This window comes from Eptatretus burgeri, chromosome 2 (assembly GCF_056783735.1).
Source record: "Eptatretus burgeri isolate ZD-2024b chromosome 2, Ebu_testis_v1, whole genome shotgun sequence".
In the NCBI taxonomy this organism is placed as follows: Eukaryota; Metazoa; Chordata; class Myxini; order Myxiniformes; family Myxinidae; genus Eptatretus; species Eptatretus burgeri.
The window spans coordinates 139,701,826-139,711,825 of NC_140962.1; the positions used below are offsets into that span (position 1 = coordinate 139,701,826).

At 45.9% G+C, this 10,000-nt stretch overlaps 1 protein-coding gene and 1 pseudogene across 1 annotated transcript in view; both read right to left on the reverse strand.

Annotated features, from left to right (window-relative positions):
- LOC147033324 (uncharacterized) overlaps positions 1–3,685 on the reverse strand; it is a 5,958-nt pseudogene extending 2,273 nt beyond the window's left edge.
- The window catches only part of LOC147033323 (15-hydroxyprostaglandin dehydrogenase [NAD(+)]-like), a 66,715-nt gene that overhangs the window by 48,407 nt on the left and 8,308 nt on the right, over positions 1–10,000 (reverse strand). The gene's annotated exons all lie outside the window — the stretch shown is intronic.

Genomic DNA, 10,000 nt, shown 5'->3' on the forward strand with positions numbered 1-10,000 from the left:
TAGTGAGGCAAAGGGCCTAGAAACAGAGTTTGTATATTCCCTGGAGTCCGACAACAGTGATGCACCAGATGGTATCAGACTCGACCCAAACTTAGCAACAGCGTCAGTCTGGGACAACAACGATGCAAACATCGAGACACTGGATGGAAAAGACACATTCCATGCCACAGTTGGTCATACTAATCAAAATATTCTGCCTGATGCTGGCGAGTCCGTTAGATGTGCTTCACAGTTCCGAGAGGAAAGAAACCGGCGAAGGTTTGTGGGCATGGAACAAGAGGTACCACCCTTCCGGAAGACACTCAATAAGGCTATATTCTCCAGTGACAGTGTTCCAGCAAATACTGCAAGCAGCACAGTGTCCCAACCAGAAAAATCAGATAGGGTAATGCTGAAAGCGCTGGATTTGTACTGGTTTTGGAAGTTAAGGGAAGGCATGCAGGATTCATCACTCAGTTCATAAAAGACCCTCTTCCTCTCCAGAGAATCTGTTACATGGACCCCATTTCAAGCTCACCAAGTAATAACGATGTCGTGCGAGAAACAATGGTTCGAACACTCAATGTAGTAAAGGAAGCAAACCAAGATTTTGCCATTGTAACCTACGACTTGGCAGTGGCAAAAAAGGCTTACTCAATACAAGAGGTAGAATGACCATTATTTGATGATTTACTGATCTTGCTTGGGAACTTCCATGTAGAGTTGGCCTTTTACGCGGCAGTAGGGACAATGATCAGTGCAAGTGGGATCGAGTTCATCCTTACAGAGGCAGATGTTCTGGCAGAAGGATCCGTGAATGGATTCATAAAGGGGAACTTTCATAACAGATGTACATGCATTCATGACCTTCTGGTAACTGACTTGGAAATCAAACTGTATGAGCGGTTTCAACTCACCATCCCTGAAGAGGAATTGGAGATGTACCATCAAGCCATGCACGCTGTCCCCGTGATCCAAGTCTTGATGCGCATCTGGAAGATCCAGCAATCGTACAGCATCTTGAACAGTATGAAAACTCCTTCCAGGAGGTCGTTGATGGCTGTCACGGGTCAACAGCACAGTTCTGGGGCATCTACATTTACCTCATCAATCGTCTCCACAGAGAACTTCAAAGATGTGTCAAAACCAATGATGTACGAGGCTACATAAACGCACTTCCCAAGATCTTGGACGTTTTCTTTGCTTTGAAAAGACCAAACTACGCAAGGTGGGGGACACTCTTCCTCCATAAATTGAAGACTGCGAACCCCAAGGTCATCAACATCCTTGAAAATGGAGCCTTCTCCATCCGAAGAACTAAGCAAGACGACAGCCGTTTTGCAGTTGATCTCTCCCTTGAACAGACGGTTAACAAGGATGCTGGCTCTAGCATGAAGGGCACAGTAGCGTTTCGAAACTTGGATCAAGCCTTGTGAAGATGGGCCCTCACAATGACCCAAAGGGCTCTGGTGGTCTCTGAAATGAAGGCGTTCGTGGGACTGGAGCAAGGAGACAGTGCAGCTTCCCAGTGCCGTCCATCCAGGGTGAGGAAAGACAATCTGAAAATGGCAGCATTAAGCAAAACCGTAGATGACTTCTGCAACCCATTCGGAGATGAGACATCCCAAACATCAACATCATCGAATTGCTCCCCCACACTGGTGAATAGATTGATGAACTGCAACGATTCATCTTTCTCAAGGATTTGGAGTGGCTTGACTTTTCCTTTCCTGAAAGTTACCGAAACCTCACAATCAAGTAAACCCAAGTAAGATTAATGGTAATTTCTTCATAATTTGGACCATTTTATGGCATTACATTTAGGGATGTGTCTTTTTCAACCAAACATTTAATGGATTGCTGTACGTATTTCAATGCTATTTCATCACCGACTGTTTCATAGAACATTGGAATTGAAATGGCGCATGGAGTCCCTACCTACTTGTAAAAGGCTGATGTGAAGTCACATCCTGTGAACGCATGGTATCCTGGAATAGCTCGGGGCAGTCCAGGTCTGATTTCTTCCAATACAGCAGCAATGTTGGAGACGTTTATGTATCTGCGACTATTTGCCATGCCACAGTCCATGATAATGTTCATCCTCGCCCGGATCTCTGGACGTTGCCTTCCAAGCAAACCGATGAGGATGAGCAACACATCTGTATCTGTTGCCCTAATGATGACGTTCCTTTCTGTGATATTGGTTACATGGAAAGCTATCAACGTGTCTGCTTCTTCATGGTCACCTTGATATTCTGTTGGCTCAGTGACAGTGATGTGGTTGCTTTCATCTGGCATGTAGCGTTGACATTGTCCGCCGAAGGAGACCACTAACATTTTGCCACGAAGTATGTACCAATAGTGATCATTTACCCACCGTCGCAGCAGGAACTTCCCCAACTCATGCTTGAAAACGCCGTTTTCAAGAAGTTTTGCTCCACTTTGCCTGATTTTCTGCTCTGGCCCAGCAATGACAGACGGAATTGACAGCACCACGGAGCTTCCTTTCGCTGTCCTTTATGGAATATTCCACATATTTGTCCAAGCAGACGTGAACTTCATTTCCCCCGTGTGAACACAATACGGAGAGCATGGTGCGAGCAATCGAGCTAAATGATGTCCCAATATGCGTCTGCACAAGAACAGAGTGAAGTAAGAGCCCTCCATCATACACCTGGACGTAACTGTGTGGTAAGTCTTGTTCTGTGATTAGCTCCATCTGTCATGTTTCCAACTTGTTCAGCAGTGTTGATTTCTCAGTCTTGATCCGTGACCCATCGCAGTGAGCAAGAGACAGCGGGTACTTGATGATTGGATGTGCTCGGACATGACGCAGGTTAAGGTCCCCTTTCTCCGCGACAACGACAATCATGCGTATCAAGACGTCCCTGAAATTCTCAGCATTTGTCTGTGCCCTCTTGGAGGCACTTTGAAATGGCATCTTCTTCAGATTTTCTGCTGCGAAATTATTTATCTTCATTTTCTTGACTGGCTGAAGGAAGCATTTAGAACTGTTGTCCCATTCTTCTTTGAACTTTTCTCTTGCTGTTTGTCCCCACTGCAGTGTGGAAAGCAAGTATGTTTCCGTTCCTTTTAATGCAGCTCTGCCTGTTGCAATATTCACAAGGGTTTGGGATGTCTCATCTCCGAATGGGTTGCAGAAGTCATCTGCGGTTTTGCTTAATGCTGCCATTTTCAGATTGTCTTTCCTCACCCTGGATGGACGGCACTGGGAAGCTACTCTGTCTCCTTGCTCCAGTCCCACGAACGCCTTCATTTCAGAGACCACCAGAGCCCTTTGGGTCATTGTGAGGGCCCATCTTCACAAGGCTTGATCCAAGTTTCGAAACGCTACTGTGCCCTTCATGCTAGAGCCAGCATCCTTGTTAACCGTCTGTTCAAGGGAGAGATCAACTGCAAAACGGCTGTAGTCTTGCTTAGTTCTTCGGATGGAGAAGGTTCCATTTTCAAGGATGTTGATGACCTTGGGGTTCGCAGTCTTCAATTTATGGAGGAAGAGTGTCCCTCACCTTGCGTAGTTTGGTCTTTTCAAAGCAAAGAAAACGTCCAAGATCTTGGGAAGTGCGTTTATGTAGCCTCGTACATCATTGGTTTTGACACATCTTTGAAGTTCTCTGTGGAGACGATTGATGAGGTAAATGTAGATGCCCCAGAACTGTGCTGTTGACCCGTGACAGCCAGCCATAACGTGGCTTCAGAGTTCGTCTGCCGTATGTATGCCCAAACCAAGACTCGAGACGTGGATGAGGCAAGACAAGAAACTTATTGAAATTACTGGAAAAGTTGATAAGGTAAAGTAAAACTTATGAAGTACATGTATTTGAAATATTTTTAGTTATGTAGGTTTCAGGTCGCCTAGTCAATCATGTCATAACGAATGTTTCATTCAATTTTCAGGAAAAACCCCTTGGCAATGTGAAGAAGCTGGACTGTGCATTGCTGCCACCTTGTCGAAGGACTCTGGAGATGAAAATCCGTATTTCCCAATACATCTCTATGCTGTGGACGAACGCTATAACGGCTGTGCCGATGACTGGATTGACACCATGTAATTATGGTTGGTCAAAAGACAACGAGGGTATACTGCAGCCAATCTGGTTTGAAGGGTCAGAACTTCCAGAATGTTTATTCACAGATTCAGTGGAAGGAGATAACGTGACATCAGCTGGCGATGGAATAGATCAACAGGACTGTGATGAAGAACAAAGTGATAGCGATAGTGAAGTCGATGCATCGAGTGGAGACCGATTCTGACAGAAAAGAAATTGACATGTGCGGGTGATTTTGCCCTTCGCCTTCGCTCTTAATATCGAAAAGTGGACGCTTTCCTTCCAAGATGAAATCTTGATATTTCATATTACTACTAATAACTCTAAAAATGTTTTTTGTATGTTGACATGGAGCACATTGGCATGCAAGATCGACCCAGTTTAAGAGGATCATCTTGGCTTGAATTTTTAATTTACGTAATACAGTACAGGGTAGAACAAATCAATGTAAATATTATGTCGTCCATGGCTCCGAATTCAGACGGTTAACAAGTGTTCAGGACTGAAAAGCATATTCAAAATTACTTATCTTGGTTTTAAAGGTATCAACCCCAGTATAAAAAAGAATTCCAGGAATGAACAATTAACATCTGGAATCAGTGTCACATGGAATTCTGGGTGTTGCCAACATGACCAAATTGCCAGAATGGACACCTACTGTAGAAAGCTCTGAAATCTGAGAGCATTGGGTAATCACTATGATAATCCAGAAAACTATAATTTTAAGCTACATATTTGTACCAGTACTCTTATACTTACTCGATCATTAGATTATTTTCTTATCCTACATTTTTGTATTTACGGTTGTTTAAGACTTTAAATTGTTTGATGTTTGCTTGTGGAAATATATCCCATAAATTTATCTCGTAATGAAAAATGCTGACTTTCACCTCTTTTTTTAATAGGGTGTCCACTGACAGATGGGTCTGAAGTCAATGGTCCTGAAAGACCCCAAAGAAAATATATTCTCCTGCCTTTCGATACCTAGTGTCTGGTAAATCAGGTCGCCTAATTTTGTTATATTCCAAGAGATTATTTCATCGAGCTGATCTACGTCAATCCAGGGGAGAGTCAACTTAGGAAACCACTGGCAATGAGCATTCATGATACATGGGGTCCTACTGAACATTTTCTAATAGATTCCCAGAGGTTACCTCATGAGCTGATCTAGATAAACTTTGAAGTGTCATATATTGATGACTGGAGGGGGTACCCCACCATCGAAAATGACTGGCATTAGCCAAGTTTTGCACTAGGGATGACATTTGGGCGATATGTGATATTTTATGGGTTACCATACAAAGCTGATCCAGATCAGCTTTGGGGTAAGTTAGTAATGCCCCTCTGGCCACACCCACCACTGGGGGCATGCCAGTTGTTCAGTTCTGTACCCAGGGATGGACATGGGACACTGTGGTAGGCAATAAAATTGGTTACCTTTCCAGCTAACCAAGTACCCCTGGGCTCTTGGTCTAATTATAATTGGTGAGATGGTGAACTACGATCGTCAAATAAGGTATCGAATATGAAAAATAACTGTTAATTAAGATGTTACCATGGTTGATAAGATCGGCGGCGAAGAATGAGTCACGTGACCTCTCAAATGTGCTAATCTTTCAAAAAACGAAAATAGTACAAACACATCCATAAATCGATTTTAAGGTAATTTTACTGCTCATCTTACGACATAACTCTCAAGGGTGAAAAAGAAAAGTGTTTGTATAAAAAAGGTTACCACCTTAGAGAATTTCACTAAATACAGTATACATCGTATAGTTTAAAACCAGTGATTTTGATCCATGTACTCAGATCATTGGAACACACTCTCTAAACAACTGTCGAAAAACAAAGCAGATTTTGAATGTCTTTTTAAAAAATTTAAACATGAGAATACGTGCCGATCTTGGGTGATCAGCACAATTGGTGCCTTTTTAACTGAGGCTGTTATCGGTTCCCATAGGCTGCAGTTTGAAAATTACAAGTCGAACAGATTAAACAAATACATTAACTTAAAGCGAGATCAGCAAAGCATTCAATGATACAAGTGAGAAGGGTGAAAAAAAAAGAGATTTGGAGTTATAGTGAGACAGTAGTACCATCATAAACTAGGGTAGATCCATAATTTATACAGTATACAATGCCTGCCATGCAACCCACGTTCCGCCAACTCCCAGCGTGTAAACCTCCAACAACCACCTCACAATAATGTGAGTTGTTTTTGCTGTCTGTTACTTGCAAAATCGAAGATTTTTCAAGTAGATTGGTTAGTCGATTTTGTTAGTCTGTCTGTCTTATCTGTTTATCGCCTACAGTTCACAATTATAAACCGATCTTCATGAAACTTCACCACGTGGGAGAGTTTGTCATAAGGAAGAAGCCTATTGTTTTTGAGATCAACATCGACCAAAAGGTCAAAATAGGCCAAAGGTCAACAACTTTAGTGAGATTTCTAAAATCCTCAATTTTTATCCGATTGACTTGAAATTTGAAGAGGAGTTGCATATTTTGACACACCTGAGCTCCTGAACACATACATAGCTTTCGTCCATAGCCTGATGGAGTACTGCTCTCATCTCTGGGCTGGTGCTCCCCCCTCTCACCTTTCTCGGATTCACACTGAAGAAACCAAGACATTTAGGATCATTGGCATCTCCCGTGATAAGGCCGAGTCTTTGGGTCTCTCACTCTCTCACTGCAGGCAGGTCGGTGGTCTTTGTCTTCAACCGTCTCCTCTCTGGTCTCGCTACCCACCCCCCCCCCCAATCCCTCTGTCTGTGATAGGTTCTACCCTATATTTCCGCAGGATGCTCAAGGTCCGCCGGCAACCCCCTTCTGGTAAAATCACCAAAATGAAGAATCACTGATCTTTCATTCCTCTTTTTTCCCGCCTTTGGAACAAACTCCCACACTCTCTTCAATCCCACTCTTCCCTCAAGGTCTTCAAAACAGCTGTTCATCACCACCTCTTATCTTCCTCCATCCAAAACCACGATCTTTTCTATCCCTGTTAATCCACCCAAAACCCACCTCCTTCAAATTCCCTGCTTTCCTTCCTGAAAGTCCATGTCGTGTCAGGACCTGAAAGTCCCTGTAATGTCCATCTTGTTTGGATTTGGTTGGACCCGCGCGCTGACCACGTGCACAATGGCGGACCCGCGCATAGCCCGTGATACTTTATCATCGTACGGAATGGGGCACGAATAAACACACATCTTTGTACGGGTCTGCGCATGGGGTTACAAGAACGTCGTACTGTCGGTCTTCACTCACCACGACGGCCACAAATGTCTCCCGTGGACGGCAGACATGCTCCCGCATCTCCACCTTGATGCAGCTGCCACCAGGCAGAGGCATGCTGTGCGGCTGGATCGCTCAGGCCGCATGGCGCACCAGTGAACAGGCACATTGAACTGCGCCAACCGCGGGTTGTTGGGGCACGTCACAGGGTTCGGTGCAAGGCGATTCATATCATGAGGTTTGGAGCGAGATGATTCTGCAGCTTGGAACCACCTTGCCGGAAGTGGAATGGAGCCGCTTCCGGTCATCACGGCCAGGCCGCGCAGTGGCTGGGGCCCAACCAGAGCGCCCGATTCGGGTGATGACACATCGCTTCGGGTGGTCCCCCCTCCCCCCCCCCCCCGTCCTGCACCACGGAGTCTGTCAAAGGATGGGTCGCGGAGCCGCTAGTGTGTCGTTCCTGCCGGCTCGGGATCGACAACAAACCCATTCGCCTGCTGGCTCCGCCCTTCTTTACCAATTTGCCTGCTGACTTTGCCTTCTTCACCACCTCGCCGCCCTTCTCCGCGCACTTGCTTCGGACTCCGCCTCTCTCCACCCATTGGCTTCTGACTCCACCCAAGTCCCTCCCTTCACGCCAGACGGTCGCGTCTTATTCTCTGGACCGACGCGAGCTGCACGAAGTACCACAAAGCAAGAGACGACGTGCCAGCTGTCAGGGAGATATCGCCGAGCGGAGCATCCCCCCAAAACGTCGGGTCGGGCAATCGGGCGCGGTCGGGCAATCATGTCAGGTATTGAGAGACTCTTAGCCTCATCTCCTCTCCTCTTTTTCTCGTCATTAACTCCTCTTCATCAGGGTGTGTGTGTGTGTGTGTGTGTGTGTGTGTGTGTGTGTGTGTGTGTGTGTGTGTGTGTGTGTGTTTTGTAAAGTGTAAGCTGTAGATTCGCTTAAGTTAAGATTGTACAATAAATATATCGGGATAACTCTGCTCTGTGTCTGCTTTTGTAAGTTGCTTGTATTATTGCCGCACCTTTCTTCCTATTCCTGCTCCAGACAACAATAAACAACATTCACTGTGCCACATACCTTTCCTCACCTGCCTGTTAATAAATTATTTGTAGAAATGTTCCCGGCTCATTTGTCTTTTCTTTCATTGATCCAGCAAGGTCCATATCCCAACTTAGCCGGGACTTTATTCCCAACGATCCGTTCCTTTTAGCCGGTACGTCCTTGGCAGTGTCGCTCGGCTGCATCTGATCCGTTTCGGACAAGGCGTACTGAGGGCGTGTCCCCCGGTAATTAGATCACGTGGTTATTTTTAGGAAACCAGATTAACGAGACGGGAGGACCCTAGGTCACGTGGTTGAGTTATTGGTGTTCACAGTCAGTTAGCGACCCGCTGCATCACAGAATTTTCTGTGTGTGACGGCCTACAATTCCTGGGAGTCTGGTGGGAACCCGAGATAATTACCCCCCCTGGTGGTCTTCTCACCTGACTCCCTACAATATTGTAGGTATATACCGTATATATATATATATATATATATATATATATATATATATATATATATATATATATATATATATATATATATATAATGTAACGAATCTGGAAGCCTTTTGCACACAAACAGACAGCAGTCCCAAAGCTTAGTTATTTCGATAAGTAAGTGTTTGTAGTGAGGGTCCCGTCCCTATGTTTAATGGGCGATTAAGTGTATGTGCGCTGCGAGTTATTTTCTAGTTAGTTTTATACATCAATTCCCTTCACTTCTTTGCACCATCGACTCCATTGCCCATGTGCGTTCGACCATGGACGTGAGCGGAGGTTTCCTCACATCAGAGCTCCAACTCCGTCCAGGAAAGGAGGGGGTTCCCCCTGTCCAATCATGGATGGCCAGCATATCACCCCACGAAACCCTGTCCAATCAGGGCAAAGAGTACCTCAAGACTGACCCCTCCCACCTCATGTGAGGAATGAATAATAGTGGGGGGGGGGGGCGATCCGACTGGCAAGTAGGAAGAAGCCCCGTCGCCTTGTTTGCCCTCGTTTTGCCTGCTGGGATCGTCTTGCTTTGCCTGCTGGTGTTCTCGTCTTGCCAGCAAGTGCTCATCTCGTCTCGTCCGTTCTCATGCTGGCTGGCGTCCGTTGCGTCATTCCCGGTCCCTGGTGCGGCGACGAAGGTGTGGGTTCGAGTCCCCCCCCCCCCCCGAACCAGCTCGTCTCGACCAGACCACACGAGGCGGAAAGGTGCCCGACCGAACTTTTACCCTCAGCTCGTCTTCCCTCCCGAGCTGAAGGGTCAAATAAAGGCCAACCGGCCCCATTTCTTGTGTGTGTGTGTATGTGCGTGTGCGTGTGCGTGTGCGTGTGCGTGTGCGTGTGCGGTGCCCGTCCTGTAAGTAGAGACTGTTAAGTGCCTGTGTTCATTGTAAATTGCATTTATTTTGTTTGGATAACTCTGCTCTTTGTCACCCTCTCCCCATTATAAATAAACCCCTGTTAAATGTACCAGCTCGTTACCTGTCGTTTCTACCATTGACCCAGCATGGTGCGGGCTTGAGAAATAGTGAGGCCGTCTGTGCCGCAAGTGTTCATTTGGTCCGGCACGGCTTTGGTAACTTCCGCTCGATTACGCCGGATCCGAGTCGGTGATAGCGACTCGGTTCGGACAAAGTCGGCCGAGGGTGAGGCTTCCCTGGTAGTTAG